Genomic DNA, 20,525 nt, shown 5'->3' with positions numbered 1-20,525 from the left:
ATAAAAAGCAGCTGCCAGGGAAGAGTGAGATCATGCGGTCATAGAAAGCAGCTACCAGCGATGAGTGAGAGCATGCTGTCGTAGAATGCAGCGTAGCAGAGAAGAGTGAGGCCATGCTGTCATAGAAAGTAGCTGTGCAGGGACGAGTGAGGCCATGCTGTCAAAGAAAGCAGCTGTGTAGAGATGAGTGAGACCATGCTGCCATAGAAAGCAGCCGTGCAGGGATGAGTGAGACCATGCTGTAATAGAAAGCAGCTGCCAGGGAAGAGTGAGACCATGCTGTCATTGAAAGCAGCTGTGCAGCTATGGGTGAGACCATGCTGTTGTAGAAAGCAGTTACCAGGGATGAATGAGACCATGCTGTAATAGAAAGCAGCGGTGCAGAGAAGAGTGAGGCAATTCTGTCATAGAAAGCAGCTGTGCAGCTATGAGTGGGACCATGCTGTCATAGAAAGCAGCTACCAGGTATGAGTCAGAACATGCTGTCATAGAAAGCCGATGTGCAGGGATAAGTGAGACCATGAAGTCATAGAAAGCAGCTGTGCAGGGGTGAGTGAGACCATGCTGTCATAGAAATCAGCTACCAGGGATGAGTGAGGCCATGCTGTCATAGAAAACAGCTGTTCAGGGATGATTGAGAGCATGCTGTCATAGAAATCAGCAATGCAGGGTTGATTGAGACTATGCTGTCATAGGAAGCAGTGGTGCAGGGATGAGTGAGGCCATGCTGTCATAGAAAGCAGCTACCAGAAATGAGTGAGACCATGTTGTCATAGAAAGCAGCGGTGTAGGGACGAGTGAAACCATGCTGTCGTAGAAAGCAGCTACCAGGGATGATCGAGACCATGCTGTCATATCAAGCAGATACCAGGGACAAGTGAGACCATACGGTCATAGGAAGGAGCAGTGCAGGGCTGAGTGAGACCAAGCTGTCATAGAAAGGAGATATCATGGATGAGTGAGACCATGCTGTCATAGAAAGCAGCTGTGCAGGGAAGAGTGAGGCCATGCTTTCATAGAAAGCAGCGAAGCTGGGACCAGTGAAAACATGCTGTCATAGAAATCAGCAATGTAGGGTTGATTGAGACTATGCTGTCATAGGAAGCAGTGGTGCAGGGATGAGTGAGGCCATGCTGTCATAGAAAGCAGCTACCAGAAATGAGTGAGACCATGTTGTCATAGAAAGCAGCGGTGTAGGGACGAGTGAAACCATGCTGTCGTAGAAAGCAGCTACCAGGGATGATCGAGACCATGCTGTCATATCAAGCAGATACCAGGGACAAGTGAGACCATACTGTCATAGGAAGGAGCAGTGCAGGGCTGAGTGAGACCAAGCTGTCATAGAAAGGAGATATCATGGATGAGTGAGACCATGCTGTCATAGAAAGCAGCTGTGCAGGGAAGAGTGAGGCCATGCTGTCATAGAAAGCAGCTACCAGAGATGAGTGAGACCAGGCAGTCCCAGAAAGCAGCGGTGCAGAGAAGAGTGAGACCATGCTGTCACAGGACGCAGCTGTGCAGGGACGAGTGAGACCATGCTGTCATAGAAAGCAGCGAAGCTGGGACCAGTGAAAACATGCTGTCATAGAAATCAGCAATGCAGGGATGATTGAGACTATGCTGTCATAGGAAGCAGTGGTGCAGGGATGAGTGAGGCCATGCTTTCATAGAATGGAGCGGTTCTGAGAAGAGTGAAGCCATACTTTCATAGGAAGCAGCGAAGGAGGGAAGAGTGAGACCATGCTGTCACAGAAAGCAGCTACCAGAAATGAGTGAGACCATGCTGTCACAGAAAGCAGCTACCAGAAATGAGTGAGACCATGCTGTCATAGGAAGCAGCTGTGCAGGGAAGAGTGAGACCATGCTGTCATAGAAAGCAGCGGTGTAGGGGTGAGTGAAACTATGCTGTCGTAGAAAGTAACTACCAGGGATGATCGAGACCTGTCAGCCCTAGGGTTGTCTCCCCCTGTATTTTTGTCCGTGCCTCATTTTTCCACCCTCATTTTTGTGTTGGACTTAGGTCTCCGGGCGCCTTTTCATTGCCAATCAGTGTTAAGGTGCAGGTGCTCCCTTCCCCTAAGATGGCTGCCACAGGCCCCTGCTACTGCGGAGTGGCCTTTCTAGTAGCACCCTAGCTGCCAGGAGCTGGCTGGGACCCCACAACAATGTTGCGACACCAGCCCGCCTTTTTTGTCCTATAGTTAGAATGGGGAAGCTCCTGGAATGTGCTGGAACCTTGTAGAAGGGAGGTGGGGTTTTACTTTTGCCGCCTTAGAGAGTGGTCACCTGACCTAGGGCTACTTAACAGAGGGAGGGAACTTTTTCTAGGCATTTGGAGTAACGCAGACCTGGGGAACCCACGCAGGAGTTTTAGGTGGTAGGGCCTAGTCAGGGACTTATGCCTCTGAAAGTGACAGGGCTTAGGTGCTGCCTTTTAAGTGAGTGAGGGATCCTGTACTAGCCCACTGATCTAGCCCAGCGGTAGGGGAACCCAGGGGCCATCTGCCAAGCTTGACTAGGATCGAACTAGTCACCAACTCAACCCCCCCCCCCCCCAAGGAACAGAACCCCTAAGGGCGCCAGAGCCATCTGCGCCACTAAGACTGCTGAAACTTAATGCTGAAGTTGATTGCTGAAACTTAATGCTGAAGTTGATTGCTGAAACTGACTACTGAAACTTATTTCTAAAGACTCACTACTGGACTGCCGGGGGATCATCCAGGTACTAGCGCTGTGACCCCTGCGCTCCCCGACCTTGCCTGGGATCCCCCCTAGTCAGTCCTGCCACGGGCGCTGGGTACCGAAGTCGCGACCCCCAGCGCCGAGAACGCCTCGTTGGGCCCAGGCGCCTTGCCGCGGCCGCGTAGGCCTGAAGCCAGGAACTCGAGTCACCTGACTGGGGCGGACTGCTAAACGCCGCCCCCGCCGTAGCCCCATTGGTCGATTGGGCTGCGCCCCCGCAGACCGCACTGCCATTGGCGGCTGCGGGCGCGGGCCCCTGAGGTAGCGAGGAGATCCCCCCTAGTCAGTCCTGCCACGGGCGCTGGGTGACGAAGTCACCCCCTTAATTTCTGCCCCCCCCCGGGTGAGGGAATCGGAGGCGCGCTCACCGCTGTGGCCCAGGGCCGGAAGGCTGCCCCCTGTCGTCACCGGGGCCTGCGGAGAAGCCCGGGGCCCCGCCGCTGCCGCCGCTGCCGAAGAGTCGCGACCCCCAGCACCGAGAAGGCCTCATTGGGCCCAGGCGCCTTGCCGCGGCCGCGTAGGCCTGAAGCCAGGAACTCAAGTCACCTGACGGGGGCGGACTGCTAAACGCCGCCCCCACCGTAGCCCATTGGTCGATTGGGCCGCGCCCCCGCAGACCGCACTGCCATTGGCGGCTGCGGGCGCGGGCCCCTGAGGTAGCGAGGAGGTCCCCAGAAGCATCGGTGAGGCCGGCGGAGCTCCCCGGTCACGTCTGACCCGACCGGGAGCCCCGCGCCTTGTCCCCCACTCCCCGCACCACTCAACTCGGCGGGAGAAGCCCGCGAGGGAGGCCCTCAACCCGGAGATCGCCGGGAGGCCCCCGCTGAGGAGGGGGAAGATCCGCAACGCAGGTAATCTCCAGGGAGGAGGGCGGGAGGCCCCCGATGCCCGGAGTACGCCCCTCCCCCGGGGAGATCCCCCGCGAGGTCTCAACTGCCCCTAAGCGTGCCAGAGACTTGGCGGACCCCTGACTGCCTTCCAGACACCGCGCTGTGTGGAACTGCCTCATGTAAAGAGCCAAGGAGTTACCAAGCCCCACGAACTGCTAGGGTTCTCCGCCTCACGGTGTCTACCAAATTCGACACTCTAAGAGTCTGCCAGGTGCCCTGAGTTCCGTGCTCAAATAAAACACGCTATGTTCTTAGGCCTGATTAAACGCGCTATGTTCTAAGGCCTGATTAAACGCGCTATGTTCTAAGGCCTGATTAAACGCGCTATGTTCTTAGGCCTGATTTAACGTGCTATTCAAATGCCATGTGCAGCGTGATGATCCTATGCCTGATTTTAAACACTGTTTGATTGTTATGCGCAGCGCTATGTTTAACCGCTGTGCTTGACGCTCTCCAGGATCACCAGGTGTCGCGTCTTGGTCAATGTATTCAGGTATTGCCAATTGAAGTGTAATGAGATGCTTCTGAACCTGACGGTTTACTGTATTCGGGTATCGCCAATTGAAGTGTAATGTAATGCTCTTGGACCTGACGTTTTAAATGTATTCAGGTATTGCCAATTGAAACCTAATGAACTGCTTTTGAATCTAACCTGATTTAGATAAAACTGATTGATTTGCATTGAACCTACGGTGTGGTGTCAGTTATTGCATGCGTTTCCTGCTTCAGGGGATGTGTGTTGTATGGTTGCTTTACACTTAAGCCTTCGGATGCCTACCTGCTCGAGTCACGTTACCCTCTTAGGGCCTGGTGACCCCCGGTCCTACACCATGCTGTCATCGAAAGCAGCTGAGCAGGGATGAGTGAGACCATGCTGTCAAGGAAAGCAGCACTGCAGGGATGGGTGAGACCATGATGTCATAGAAAGCAGCAACCAGGGTTGAGTGAGAACATGCTGTCATAGAAAGCAGCTGTGCAGGGATGAGTGAGATCATGATGTCATAGAAAGCAGCAACCAGGGTTGAGTGAGAACATGCTGTCATAGAAAGCAGCTGTGCAGGGATGAGTGAGACCATGATGTCATAGAAAGCAGCAACCAGGGTTGAGTGAGACCATGCCGTCAAAGAAAGCAGCTGTGCAGATATAAGTGAGACCATGCTGTCATAGAAAGCAGCTGTGCAGGGACAAGTGAGGCCATGTTGTCATAGAAAGCAGCTGCCAGGGAAGAGTGAGACCATGCTGTCATAGAAAGCAGCGGTGCAGAGATGAGTGATGCCATGCTGTCATAGAAAGCAGCTGTGCAGCTATGAGTAATACAATGCTGTTGTAGAAAGCAGCTACCAGGGATGAGTGAGACCATGCTGTCATAGAAAGCAGCTACCAGGGATGAGTGAGACCATGCTGTCGTAGAAAGCAGCAGAGCAGAGAAGACTGAGGCCATGCTGTCATAGAATGCAGCTGTGCAGGTATGAGTGAGACCATGCTATCATAGAACGCAACAACCAGGGATGAGTGAGGCCATGCTGTCATAGAAAGCAGCAACCAGGGTTGAGTGAGACCATGCTGTCATAGAAAGCAGCTGTGCAGTGATGAGTGAGACCATGCTGTCGAAGAAAGCAGCACTGCAGGGATGATTGAGACTATGCTGTTATAGAAAGCAGCAACCAGGGTTGAGTGAGACCATGCTGTCAAAGAAAGCAACTGCCAGGGAAGAGTGAGACCATGCTGTTATAGAAAGCAGCTACCAGGAATGAGTGAGACCTGCTGTCGTAGAAAGCAGTGGTGCAGAGAGGAGTGAGGCCATGCTGTCATAAAAAGCAGCTGTGCAGCTATGAGTGAGACCATGCTATTGTAGAAAGCATCTACCAGGGATGAGTGAGACCATGCTGTCATAGAAAGCAGCTACCAGGGATGAGTGAGACCATGCTGTCGTAGATATTAGCGGAGCAGAGAAGAGTGAGGTAATGCTGTCATAGAAAACAGTTGTGCAGGGATGAGTGAGACCATGCTGTCATAGAAAGCAGCTACCAGGGATAAGTGAGGCCATGCTGTCATAGAAAGCAGCTGTTCAGGGATGATTGAGACCATGCTGTCATAGAAAACAGCGAAGCTGGGACAAGTGAGACTATGCTGTCATAGAAAACAGTTGTGCAGGGATGAGTGAGACCATGCTGTCATAGAAAGCAGCTACCAGGGATGAGTGAGGCCATGCTGTCATAGAAAGCAGCTGTTCAGGGATGATTGAGACCATGCTGTCATAGAAAGCAGTGAAGCTGTGTCATGATCCGACCGGCCGACGGCGCGGGGCCGCGACTAAGAACTACAAGTCCCAGCAGCCCCCGCGGCCGCCCGTCGGAAGCAACATCACGGCACCCCAGTCGCGCTTAAAAGGCGCGGCAGCATGGTAGGCGGGGCCAATGATTCCCGTCCAAGCTGCAAATCACAACGGCCCCGAGCAGACTCCCGCAGCACCCGCCATCCGGATTCCGCGTTCAGCCTGAGACCCGGCGAGGAATCCAAGAAAGCTGACTACCCGACGACCCTTCGGAGGTAAGCGTGCCGCCGCCGGAACCGGCAGAGCTCTCCCTGGTCCATACTATTCCCAGAGGCCAGGAGCAGTCTCGGTCCCGGTTCTCCCAGCGCTCTGCGGCAGCCTCCTCAAGTGACACCTGAACCTCCTGCCCTCCCGGCGCTCCTCCGCCCCAGGATTTCCCGGGCGTGAGTGGCAGCGCCACCCGCACCACCGTACCTCTTGGCGCTCCTCCGCCCAAAGGATTTCCTGGGCGTGAGTGGCAGCGCCACCCGCACCACCAGACCGCTCGGCGCTCCACCGCCCACCAGATTTCCGGGCGTGAGTGGCAGCGCCACCAGCACCTCCTGCTCCATCCATAACAGCGGCGACTCCAGCGCTCCTCCGCCCCAGGATTCCCGTGCGTGAGCGGCAGCGCCTGAGACCCCGGACAGGTCCTAGCCATTCCCTTCGCCTCCCCGTGAAGGAACGAGGAGAGCGAGTGAGAGGAGAGCCTGGCCACTACCCGCATCCGTGACATTCCCGGTTGGACTCTTCAGGCCCCCGAGAACCCCCCAGCGTCCCCGAGAGGACCCTAGCCCGATCTTCCGCAGTAGGAATGAAGGAACACCAGGTAGGGGAAGAGCTAGCTTGGGTGGTGGTGGGGAGGCAAAGAGGAGCCAGTGGCTAAATCCGTCTTCTTGTCTCTTTCAGGTCTCTCTCCCCGCTGTCCCTTCCCTTCCTTCCCTCACCCACCTATCTTCTCGTCCGAGGGTATTACACGTACACCGGACAGGGGACGGATGGGCGGGGGACCCACACATAGCATCGACGTTATCCTGAGGAGAAGAATCATTGGGACCGTGACAAGCTGGGACGAGTGAGACTATACTGTCATAGGAAACAGTTGTGCAGGGATGAGTGAGACCATGCTGTCATAGAAAGCAGCTACCAGGGACGATTGAGGCCATGCTGCTATAGAATGCAGCAACCAGGGTTGAGTGACACCATGTTGTCATAGAAAGCAGCTGTGCAGCGATGAGTGAGACCATGCTGTCAAGAAAAGCAGCACTGCAGGGATGAGTGAGACTATGCTGTTATAGAAAGCAGCAACCAGGGTTGTGTGACACCATGCTGTCATAGAAATCAGCTGTGCAGGGATGAGTGAGACCATGATGTCATAGAAAGCAGCAACCAGGGTTGAGTGAGACCATGCAGTCAAAGAAAGCAGCTGTGCAAGGATGAGTGAGACCATGCTGTCATTGAAAGCAGCTGTGCAGGGTCGAGTGAGGCCATGCTGTCATAGAAAGCAGCTGTGCGGGATGAGTGAGACCATACTGTCATAGAGAATAGTGGTGCAGGAAAGTGCAAGGCCATGCTGTCATAGAAAGCAGCTGTGCAGGGATGAGTGAGGCTATGCTGTCAAAGAAAGCAGCAACCAGGTTTGAGTGAGACCATTCTGTCATAGAAAGCAGCTGTGCAGGGATGAGTGAGACCATGATGTCATAGAAAGCAGCAACCAGGGTTGAGAGAGACAATGCTGTCATAGAAAGCAGCTGTGCAGGGACGAGTGTGGCCGTATTGACATAGAAAGCAGCTGTGCAGGGATGAGTGAGACCATGCTGTCAAAGTAAGCAGCTGCCAGGGATGAGTGAGACCATGCTGTCATAGAAAGCAGCTACCAGGGATGAGTGAGGCCATGCTGTTATAGGAAGCAGCTGTGCAGCTATGAGTGAGACCATGCTGTTGTAGAAAGCAGCTACCAAGGATGAGTGAGACCATGCTGTCATAGAAAGCAGCTACCAGGGATGAGTGAGGCCATGCTGTCATAGAATGCAGCTGTTCAGGGATGATTGAGACCATGATATCATAGAAAGCAGCGAAGGTGGGACGAGTGAGACCATGCTGTCATAGAAAGCAGCAGTGCAGGGACGAGTGAGGCCATGCTGTCATAGAAAGCAGCAAACAGGTTTGAGTGAGACCAGGCTGTCATAGAAAGGAGCTGTGCAGGGATGAGTGAGACCATGCTGTCAAAAAAAGCAGCACTGCAGGGAAGAGTGAGACTATGCTGTTATAGAAAGCAGCAACCAGGGTTGAGTGAGACCATGCTGTCATAGAAAGCTGCTGTTCCGGGATTGAGTGAGACCATGATGTCATAGAAAACAGCAACCAGGTTTGAGTGAGACCATGCTGTCAAAAAAAAGCAACACTGCAGGAATGAGTGGGACTATGCTATTATAGAAAGCAGCAACCAGGGTTGAGTGAGACCATGCTGTCATAGAAAGCTGCTATTCCAGGATTGAGTGAGACCATGCTGTTATAGAAAACAGCAACCAGGGTTGAGTGAGACCATGCTGTCATAGAAAGCAGCTGTGCAGGGATGAGTGAGACTATGCTGTCAAAGTAAGCAGCACTGTAGGGATGAGTGAGACTATTCTGTTATAGAAAGCAGCAACCATGGTTGAGTGAGACCATGCTGTCAAAGAAAGCAGTTGTGCAGGGACGAGTGAGGCCATGCTGTAATAGAAAGCAGCTGTTCAGGGAAGAGTGAGACTATGCTGTCATAGAAAGCAGCTACCAGGGATGAGTGAGGCCATGCTGTCATAGAAAGCAGCGGTGCAGAGATGAGTGAGGCCATGCTGTCATTGAAAGCAGCTGTGCAGCTATGGGTGAGACCATGCAGTTGTAGAAAGCAGTTACCAGGGATGAATGAGACCATGCTGTCATAGAAAGCAGCTACCAGGGATGAGTGAGACCATGCTGTCGTAGAAAGCAGCGGAGCAGAGAAGAGTGAGGCCATGCTGTCATAGAAAGCAGCTACCAAGGATGAGTGAGAAGGAACATGTTGTCATAGAAAGCAGCTGTGCAGGGATGAGTGTGGCCATGCTGTCAAAGAAAGCAGCTGTGCAGGGATGAATGACACCATGCTGTCATAGAAAGCAGGTGTGCAGGGATGGGTGAGAACATGCTGTCATAGAAAGCAGCTACCAGGGATGAGTGAGGCCATGCTGTCATAGAAAGCAGCTGTTCGGGGATGATTGAGACCATGCTGTCATAGAAAGCAGCGAAGCTGCGATGAGTGAGACCATGATGTCATAGAAAGCAGCTACCAGGGATGAGTGAGGCCATGCTTTCATAGAAAGCAGTGGTGCAGAGATGAGTGAGGCCATGCTGTCATTGAAAGCAGCTGTGCAGCTATGGGTGAGACCATGCTTTTGTAGAAAGCAGTTACCAGGGATGAATGAGACCATGCTGTCATAGAAAGCAGCTACCAGGGATGAGTGAGACCATGCTGTCGTAGAAAGCAGCGGAGCAGAGAAGAGTGAGGCCATGCTGTCATAGAAAGCAGCTACCAGGGATGAGTGCGGCCATGCTGTCAAAGAAAGCAGCTGTGCAGGGATGAATGAGACTATGCTGTCATAGAAAGCAGCGAAGCTGCGATGAGTGAGACGATGCTGTCATAGAAAGCAGCAATGCAGGGATGATTGAGACTCTGCTGTCATAGGAAGCAGTGGTGCAGGGATGAGTGAGAGCATGCTTTCATAGAAAGCAGCAGTTCAGAGAAGAATGAGGCCATGCTTTCATAGGAAGCAGCGGTGCAGTGAAGAGTGAGACCATGCTTTCAAAGAAAGCAGGTGTGCAGGGATGGGTGAGACCATGCTGTCATAGAAATCAGCTACCAAGGATGAGTGAGGCCATGCTGTCATAGAAAGCAGCTGTTCGGGGATGATTGAGACCATGCTGTCATAGAAAGCAGCAAAGCTGCGATGAGTGAGACCATGCTGTCATAGAAAGCAGCAATGCAGGGATGATTGAGACTATGCTGGCATAGGAAGCAGTGGTGCAGGGATGAGTGAGAGCATGCTTTCATAGAAAGCGCGGTTCAGAGAAGAATGAGGCCATGCTTTCATAGGAAGCAGCGGCGCAGTGAAGAGTGAGACCATGCTGCGATAGGAAGCAGCGGTGCAGGGAAGAGTGAGACCATGCTGTCATAGAAAGCAGCGACCAGAGATTAGTGAGACCATGCTGTCATAGAAAGCAGCTGTGCAGGGACAAGTGAGGCAGTATTGTCATAGAAAGCAGCTGTGCAGGGATGAGTGAGACCATGCTGTCAAAGTAAGCAGCTGCCAGGGATGAGTGAGACCATGCTGTCGTAGAAAGCAGCTACCAGGGATGAGTGAGGACATGCTGTTATAGAAAGCAGCTTTGAAGCTATGAGTGAGAACATGCTGTTGTAGAAAGCAGCTACCAAGGATGAGTGAGACCATGCTGTCATAGAAAGCAGCTACCAGGGATGAGTGAGGCCAAGCTGTCATAGAAAGCAGCTGTTCAGGGATGATTGAGACCATGATGTCATAGAAAGCAGCGAAGCTGGGACGAGTGAGACCATGCTGTCATAGAAAGCAGCAGTGCAGGGACGACTGAGGCCATGCTGTCATAGAAAGCAGCAACCAGGTTTGAGTGAGACCATGCTGTCATAGAAAGGAGCTGTGCAGGGATGAGTGAGACCATGCTGTCAAAAAAAGCAGCACTGCAGGGATGAGTGAGACTATGCTGTTATAGAAAGCAGCAACCAGGGTTGAGTGAGACCATGCTGTCATACAAAGCTGCTGTTCCGGGATTGAGTGAGACCATGATGTCATAGAAAACAGCAACCAGGTTTTAGTGAGACCATGCTGTCAAAAAAAGCAGCACTGCAGGGATGAGTGAGACTATGCTATTATAGAAAGCAGCAACCAGGGTTGAGTGAGACCATGCTGTCATAGAAAGCTGCTGTTCCGGGATTGAATGAGACCATGATGTCATAGAAAACAGCAACCAGGTTTGAGTGAGACCATGCTGTCAAAAAAAGGAGCACTGTAGGGATGAGTGAGACTATGCTGTTATAGAAAGCAGCAACCAGGGTTGAGTGAGACCATGCTGTCATAGAAAGCAGCTGTGCAGGGATGAGTGAGACCATGCTGTCAAAGTAAGCAGCACTGTAGGGATGAGTGAGACTATTCTGTTATAGAAAGCAGCAACCATGGTTGAGTGAGACCATGCTGTCAAAGAACGCAGCTGTGCAGAGATTAGTGAGACCATGCTGTCATAGAAAGCAGTTGTGCAGGGACGAGTGAGGCCATGCTGTAATAGAAAGCAGCTGTTCAGGGATGAGTGAGACCATGCTGTCATAGAAAGCAGCTCTCAGGGAAGAGTGAGACCATGCTGTCATAGAAAGCAGTTGTGCAGGGACGAGTGAGGCCATGCTGTAATAGAAAGCAGCTGTTCAGGGATGAGTGAGACCATGCTGTCATAGAAAGCAGCTCTCAGGGAAGAGTGAGGCCATGCTGTCATAGAAAGCAGTGGTGCAGAGATGAGTGAGGCCATGCTGTCATTGAAAGCAGCTGTGCAGCTATGGGTGAGACCATGCTGTTGTAGAAAGCAGTTACCACGGATGAATGAGACCATGCTGTCATAGAAAGCAGCTACCAGGGATGAGTGAGACCATGCTGTCGTAGAAAGCAGCGGAGCAGAGAAGAGTGAGGCCATGCTGTCATAGAAATCAGCTACCAGGGATGTGTGAGACCATGCTGTCATAGAAAGCAGCTGTGCAGGGATGAGTGTGGCCATGCTGTCAAAGAAAGCAGCTGTGCAGGGATGAATGAGACCATGCTCTCATAGAAAGCAGGTGTGCAGGGATGGGTGAGACCATGCTGTCATAGAAAGCAGCTACCAGGGATGAGTGAGGCCATGCTTACATAGAAAGCAGCTGTTCGGGGATGATTGAGACCATGCTGTCATAGAAAGCAGCAAAGCTGCGATGAGTGAGACCATGCTGTCATAGAAAGCAGCTACCAGGGATGAGTGAGGCCATGCTGTCATAGAAAGCAGCGGTGCAGAGATGAGTGTGGCCATGCTGTCACTGAAAGCAGCTGTGCAGCTATGGGTGAGACCATGCTTTTGTAGAAAGCAGTTACCAGGGATGAATGAGACCATGCTGTCAAAGAAAGCAGGTGTGCAGGGATGGGTGAGACCATGCTGTCATAGAAAGCAGCTACCAGGGATGAGTGAGGCCATGCTCTCATAGAAAGCAGCTGTTCGGGGATGATTGAGACCATGCTGTCATAGAGAGCAGCAAAGCTGCGATGAGTGAGACCATGCTGTCATAGAAAGCAGCAATGCAGGGATGATTGAGAGCATGCTTTCATAGAAAGCAGCGGTTCAGAGAAGAATGAGGCCATGGTTTCATAGCATTACAACAAACAAATGATGGACGGAATGCTGACAATGCAGACATTCTCCCCCAGTCAAGAGATCTGGGTTAAATCCATCGTTCTGTTTGTTGAAATGGTTTCATAGCAAGCAGTGGTGCAGGGAAGAGTGAGACCATGCTGTGATAGGAAGCAGCGGTGCAGGGAAGAGTGAGACCATGCTGTCATAGAAAGCAGCTACCAGAGATTAGTGAGACCATGCTGTCATAGAAAGCTGTTGTTCCGGGATTGAGTGAGACCATGAAGTCATAGAAAGCAGCTACCAGATATGAGTGAGATCATGCTGCCATAGAAAGCAGCTGTGCAGGGACGAGTGAGGCCATGCTGTCAAAGAAAGCAGCTGTGCAGGGATGAATGACACCATGCTGTCATAGAAAGCAGGTGTGCAGGGATGGGTGAGACCATGCTGTCATAGAAAGCAGCTACCAGGGATGAGTGAGGCCATGCTGTCATAGAAAGCAGCTGTTCGGGGATTATTGAGACCATGCTGTCATAGAAAGCAGCGAAGCTGCGATGAGTGAGACCATGCTGTCATAGAAAGCAGCTACCAGGGATGAGTGAGGAAATGCTGTCATAGAAAGCAGTGGTGCAGAGATGAGTGAGGTCATGCTGTCATTGAAAGCAGCTGTGCAGCTATGGGTGAGACCATGCTTTTGTAGATGGCAGTTACCAGGGATAAATGATACCATGCTGTCATAGAAAGCAGCTACCAGGGATGAGTGAGACCATGCTGTCGTAGAAAGCAGCGGAGCAGAGAAGAGTGAGGCCATGCTGTCATAGAAAGCAGCTACCAGGGATGAGTGCGGCCATGCTGTCAAAGAAAGCAGCTGTGCAGGGATGAATGAGACCATGCTGTCAAAGAAAGCAGGTGTGCAGGGATGGGTGAGACCATGCTGTCATAGAAAGCAGCTACCAGGGATGAGTGAGGCCATGCTGTCATAGAAAGCAGCTGTTCGGGGATGATTGAGACCATGCTGTCATAGAAAGTAGCGAAGCTGCGATGAGTGAGACCATGCTGTCATAGAAAGCAGCAATGCAGGGATGATTGAGACTATGCTGTCGTAGGAAGCAGTGGTGCATGGATGAGTGAGAGCATGCTTTCATAGAAAGCAGCGGTTCAGAGAAGAATGAGGCCATGGTTTCATAGGAAGCAGCGGAGCAGGGAAGAGTGAGACCATGCTGTGATAGGAAGCAGCGGTGCAGGGAAGAGTGAGACCATGCTGTCATAGAAAGCAGCTACCAGAGATTAGTGAGACCATGCTGTCATAGAAAGCTGTTGTTCCGGGTTTGAGTGAGACCATGATGTCATAGAAAGCAGCTACCAGATATGAGTGAGATCATGCTGTCATAGAAAGCAGCTGTGCAGGGACGAATGAGGCCATGCTGTCAAAGAAAGCAGCTGTGCAGGGATGAATGACACCATGCTGTCATAGAAAGCAGGTGTGCAGGGATGGGTGAGACCATGCTGTCATAGAAAGTAGCTACCAGGGATGAGTGAGGCCATGCCGTCATAGAAAGCAGCTGTTCGGGGATGATTGAGACCATGCTGTCATAGAAAGCAGCGAAGCTGCGATGAGTGAGACCATGCTGTCATAGAAAGCAGCTACCAGGGATGAGTGAGGCCATGCTGTCATAGAAAGCAGTGGTGCAGAGATGAGTGAGGTCATGCTGTCATTGAAAGCAGCTGTGCAGCTATGGGTGAGACCATGCTTTTGTAGAAAGCAGTTACCAGGGATGAATGAGACCATGCTGTCATAGAAAGCAGCTACCAGGGATGAGTGAGACCATGCTGTCGTAGAAAGCAGCGGAGCAGAGAAGAGTGAGGCCATGCTGTCATAGAAAGCAGCTACCAGGGATGAGTGCAGCCATGCTGTCAAAGAAAGCAGCTGTGCAGGGATGAATGAGACCATGCTGTCAAAGAAAGCAGGTGTGCAGGGATGGGTGAGACCATGCTGTCATAGAAAGCAGCTATCAGGGATGAGTGAGGCCATGCTGTCATAGAAAGCAGCTGTTCGGGGATGATTGAGACCATGCTGTCATAGTTAAAGCAGCAAAGCTGCAATGAGTGAGACCATGCTGTCATAGAAAGCAGCAATGCAGGGATGATTGAGACTATGCTGTCATAGGAAGCAGTGGTGCAGGGATGAGTGAGAGCATGCTTTCATAGAAAGCAGCAGTTCAGAGAAGAATGAGGCCATGCTTTCATAGGAAGCAGCGGTGCAGTGAAGAGTGAGACCATGCTTTCAAAGAAAGCAGGTGCGCAGGGATGGGTGAGACCATACTGCCATAGAAAGCAGCTACCAGGGATGAGTGAGGCCATGCTGTCATAGAAAGCAGCTGTTCGGGGATGATTGAGACCATGCTGTCATAGAAAGCAGCAAAGCTGCGATGAGTGAGACCATGCTGTCATAGAAAGCAGCTACCAGGGATGAGTGAGGCCATGCTGTCATAGAAAGCAGCGGTGCAGAGATGAGTGAGGCCATGCTGTCATTGAAAGCAGCTGTGCAGCTATGGGTGAGACCATGCTTTTGTAGAAAGCAGTTACCAGGGATGAATGAGACCATGCTGTCAAAGAAAGCAGGTGTGCAGGGATGGGTGAGACCATGCTGTCATAGAAAGCAGCTACCAGGGATGAGTGAGGCCATGCTCTCATAGAAAGTAGCTGTTCGGGGATGATTGAGACCATGCTGTCATTGAAAGCAGCAAAGCTTCGATGAGTGAGACCATGCTGTCATAGAAAGCAGCAATGCAGGGATGATTGAGACTATGCTGTTGTAGGAAGCAGTGGTGCAGGGATGAGTGAGAGCATGCTTTCATAGAAAGCAGCGGTTCAGAGAAGAATGAGGCCATGGTTTCATAGGAAGCAGCGGTGCAGGGAAGAGTGAGACCATGCTGTGATAGGAAGCAGTGGTGCAGGGAAGAGTGAGACCATGCTGTCATAGAAAGCAGCTACCAGAGATTAGTGAGACCATGCTGTCATAGAAAGCTGTTGTTCCGGGATTGAGTGAGACCATTATGTCATAGAAAGCAGCTACCAGGGATGAGTGAGGCCATGCTGTCATAGAAAGCAGCTGTTCGGGGATGATTGAGACCATGCTGTCATAGAAAGCAGCGAAGCTGCGATGAGTGAGACCATGCTGTCATAGAAAGCAGCTACCAGGGATGAGTGAGGAAATGCTGTCATAGAAAGCAGTGGTGCAGAGATGAGTGAGGTCATGCTGCCATTGAAAGCAGCTGTGCAGCTATGGGTGAGACCATGCTTTTGTAGAAAGCAGTTACCAGGGATGAATGAGACCATGCTGTCATAGAAAGCTGCTACCAGGGATGAGTGAGACCATGCTGTCGTAGAAAGCAGCGGAGCAGAGAAGAGTGAGGCCATGCTGTCATAGAAAGCAGCTACCAGGGATGAGTGCGGCCATGCTGTCAAAGAAAGCAGCTGTGCAGGGATGAATGAGACCATGCTGTCAAAGAAAGCAGGTGTGCAGGGATGGGTGAGACCATGCTGTCATAGAAAGCAGCTACCAGGGATGAGTGAGGCCATGCTGTCATAGAAAGCAGCTGTTCAGGGATGATTGAGACCATGCTGTCATAGAAAGCAGCGAAGCTGCGATGAGTGAGACCATGCTGTCATAGAAAGCAGCAATGCAGGGATGATTGAGACTATGCTGTCGTAGGAAGCAGTGGTGCATGGATGAGTGAGAGCATGCTTTCATAGAAAGCAGCAGTTCAGAGAAGAATGAGGCCATGGTTTCATAGGAAGCAGCGGTGCAGGGAAGAGTGAGACCATGCTGTGATAGGAAGCAGCGGTGCAGGGAAGAGTGAGACCATGCTGTCATAGAAAGCAGCTACCAGAGATTAGTGAGACCATGCTGTCATAGAAAGCTGTTGTTCCAGGATTGAGTGAGACCATGATGTCATAGAAAGCAGCTACCAGATATGAGTGAGATCATGCTGTCATAGAAAGCAGCTGTGCAGGGACGAGTGAGGCCATGCTGTCAAAGAAAGCAGCTGTGCAGGGATGAATGACACCATGCTGTCATAGAAAGCAGGTGTGCAGGTATGGGTGAGACCATGCTGTCATAAAAAGCAGCTACCAGTGATGAGTGAGACCATGCTGTCATAGAAAGCAGCTGTTCGGGGATGAGTGAGACCATGCTGTCATAGAAAGCAGCTACCAGGGATGAGTGAGGCCATGCTGTCATAGAAAGCAGTGGTGCAGAGATGAGTGAGGTCATGCTGTCATTGAAAGCAGCTGTGCAGCTATGGGTGAGACCATGCTTTTGTAGAAAGCAGTTACCAGGGATGAATGAGACCATGCTGTCATAGAAAGCAGCTACCAGGGATGAGTGAGACCATGCTGTCGTAGAAAGCAGCGGAGCAGAGAAGAGTGAGGCCATGCTGTCATAGAAAGCAGCTACCAGGGATGAGTGCGGCCATGCTGTCAAAGAAAGCAGCTGTGCAGGGATGAATGAGACCATGCTGTCAAAGAAAGCAGGTGTGCAGGGATGGGTGAGACCATGCTGTCATAGAAAGCAGCTACCATGGATGAGTGAGGCCATGCTGTCATAGAAAGCAGCTGTTCGGTGATGATTGAGACCATGCTGTCATAGAAAGCAGCAAAGCTGCGATGAGTGAGACCATGCTGTCATAGAAAGCAGCAATGCAGGGATGATTGAGACTATGCTGTCATAGGAAGCAGTGGTGCAGGGATGAGTGAGAGCATGCTTTCATAGAAAGCAGCAGTTCAGAGAAGAATGAGGCCATGCTTTCATAGGAAGCAGAGGTGCAGTGAAGAGTGAGACCATGCTTTCAAAGAAAGCAGGTGCGCAGGGATGGGTGAGACCATGCTGTCATAGAAAGCAGCTACCAGGGATGAGTGAGGCCATGCTGTCATAGAAAGCAGCTGTTGGGGGGTGATTGAGACCATGCTGTCATAGAAAGCAGCAAAGCTGCGATGAGTGAGACCATGCTGTCATAGAAAGCAGCAATGCAGGGATGATTGAGACTATGCTCTCATAGGAAGCAGTGGTGCAGGGATGAGTGACAGCATGCTTTCATAGAAAGCAGCTGTTCAGAGAAGAATGAGGCCATGCTTTCATAGGAAGCAGTGGTGCAGTGAAGAGTGAGACCATGCTCTGATAGGAAGCAGCGGTGCAGGGAAGAGTGAGACCATGCTGTTATAGAAAGCAGCGACCAGAGATTAGTGAGAACATGCTGTCATAGAAAGCAGCTGTGCAGGGACGAGTGAGGCAGTATTGTCATAGAAAGCAGCTGTGCAGGGATGAGTGAGACCATGCTGTCAAAGTAAGCAGCTGCCAGGGATGAGTGAGACCATGCTGTTATAGAAAGCAGCTGTGCAGCTATGAGTGAGAACATGCTGTTGTAGAAAGCAGCTACCAAGGATGAGTGAGACCATGCTGTCATAGAAAGCAGCTACCAGGGATGAGTGAGGCCATGCTGTCATAGAAAGCAGCTGTTCAGGGATGATTGAGACCATGATGTCATAGAAAGCAGCGAAGCTGGGACTAGTGAGACTATGCTGTCATAGAAAGCAGCAGTGCAGGGACGAGTGAGGCCATGCTGTCATAGAAAGCAGCAACCAGGTTTGAGTGAGACCATGCTGTCATAGAAAGGAGCTGTGCAGGGATGAGTGAGACCATGCTGTCAAAAAAAGCAGCACTGCAGGGATGAGTGAGACTATGCTGTTATAGAAAGCAGCAACCAGGGATGAGTGAGACCATGCTGTCATAGAAAGCTGCTGTTCCGGGATTGAGTGAGACCATGATGTCAGAGAAAACAGCAACCAGGTTTGAGTGAGACCATGCTGTCAAAAAAGCAGCACTGCAGGGCTGAGTGAGACTATGCTATTATAGAAAGCAGCAACCAGGGTTGAGTGAGACCATGCTGTCATAGAAAGCTGCTGTTCCAGGATTGAGTGAGACCATGATGTCATAGAAAACAGCAACCAGGTTTGAGGGAGACCATGCTGTCAAAAAAAGGAGCACTGTAGGGATGAGTGAGACTATGCTGTTATAGAAAGCAGCAACCAGGGTTGAGTGAGACCATGCTGTCATACAAAGCAGCTGTGCAGGGATGAGTGAGACCATGCTGTCAAAGTAAGCAGCACTGTAGGGATGAGTGAGACTATTCTGTTATAGAAAGCAGCAACCATGGTTGAGTGAGACCATGCTGTCAAAGAAAGCAGCTGTGCAGAGATTAGTGAGACCATGCTGTCATAGAAAGCAGTTGTGCAGGGACGAGTGAGGCCATGCTGTAATAGAAAGCAGCTGTTCTGGGATGAGTGAGACCATGCTGTCATAGAAAGCAGCTCTCAGGGAAGAGTGAGACCATGCTGTCATAGAAAGCAGCTACCAGGGATGAGTGAGGCCATGCTGTCATAGAAAGCAGCGGTGCAGAGATGAGTGAGGCCATGCTGTCATTGAAAGCAGCTGTGCAGCTATGGGTGAGACCATGCTTTTGTAGAAAGCAGTTACCAGGGATGAATGAGACCATGCTGTCATAGAAAGCAGCTACCAGGGATGAGTGAGACCATGCTGTCATAGAAAGCAGCTACCAGGGATGAGTGAGACCATGCTGTCATAGAAAGCAGCTGTGCAGGGATGAGTGTGGCCATGCTGTCAAAGAAAGCAGCTGTGCAGGGATGAGTGAGACCATGCTGTCATAGAAAGCAGCTACCAGGGATGAGTGAGGAAATGCTATCATAGAAAGCAGTGGTGCAGAGATGAGTGAGGTCATGCTGTCATTGAAAGCAGCTGTGCAGCTATGGGTGAGACCATGCTTTCATAGGAAGCAGTGGTGCAGTGAAGAGTGAGACCATGCTCTGATAGGAAGCAGCGGTGCAGGGAAGAGTGAGACCATGCTGTTATAGAAAGCAGCGACCAGAGATTAGTGAGAACATGCTGTCATAGAAAGCAGCTGTGCAGGGACGAGTGAGGCAGTATTGTCATAGAAAGCAGCTGTGCAGGGATGAGTGAGACCATGCTGTCAAAGTAAGCAGCTGCCAGGGATGAGTGAGACCATGCTGTCATAGAAAGCAGCTACCAGGGATGAGTGAGGCCATGCTGTTATAGAAAGCAGCTGTGCAGCTATGAGTGAGAACATGCTGTTATAGAAAGCAGCTACCAAGGATGAGTGAGACCATGCTGTCATAGAAAGCAGCTACCAGGGATGAGTGAGGCCATGCTGTCATAGAAAGCAGCTGTTCAGGGATGATTGAGACCATGATGTCATAGAAAGCAGCGAAGCTGGGACTAGTGAGACTATGCTGTCATAGAAAGCAGCAGTGCAGGGACGAGTGAGGCCATGCTGTCATAGAAAGCAGCAACCAGGTTTGAGTGAGACCATGCTGTCATAGAAAGGAGCTGTGCAGGGATGAGTGAGACCATGCTGTCAAAAAAAGCAGCACTGCAGGGATGAGTGAGACTATGCTGTTATAGAAAGCAGCAACCAGGGATGAGTGAGACCATGCTGTCATAGAAAGCTGCTGTTCCGGGATTGAGTGAGACCATGATGTCAGAGAAAACAGCAACCAGGTTTGAGTGAGACCATGCTGTCAAAAATGCAGCACTGCAGGGCTGAGTGAGACTATGCTATTATAGAAAGCAGCAACCAGGGTTGAGTGAGACCATGCTGTCATAGAAAGCTGCTGTTCCGGGATTGAGTGAGACCATGATGTCATAGAAAACAGCAACCAGGTTTGAGTGAGACCATGCTGTCAAAAAAAGGAGCACTGTAGGGATGAGTGAGACTATGCTGTTATAGAAAGCAGCAACCAGGGTTGAGTGAGACCATGCTGTCATACAAAGCAGCTGTGCAGGGATGAGTGAGACCATGCTGTCAAAGTAAGCAGCACTGTAGGGATGAGTGAGACTATTCTGTTATAGAAAGCAGCAACCATGGTTGAGTGAGACCATGCTGTCAAAGAAAGCAGCTGTGCAGAGATTAGTGAGACCATGCTGTCATAGAAAGCAGTTGTGCAGGGACGAGTGAGGCCATGCTGTAATAGAAAGCAGCTGTTCTGGGATGAGTGAGACCATGCTGTCATAGAAAGCAGCTCTCAGGGAAGAGTGAGACCATGCTGTCATAGAAAGCAGCTACCAGGGATGAGTGAGG

The sequence above is a fragment of the Triturus cristatus genome, chromosome 9 (assembly GCF_964204655.1).
Source record: "Triturus cristatus chromosome 9, aTriCri1.1, whole genome shotgun sequence".
Taxonomy (NCBI): Eukaryota; Metazoa; Chordata; class Amphibia; order Caudata; family Salamandridae; genus Triturus; species Triturus cristatus.
This window is presented reverse-complemented; position numbering follows the sequence as displayed.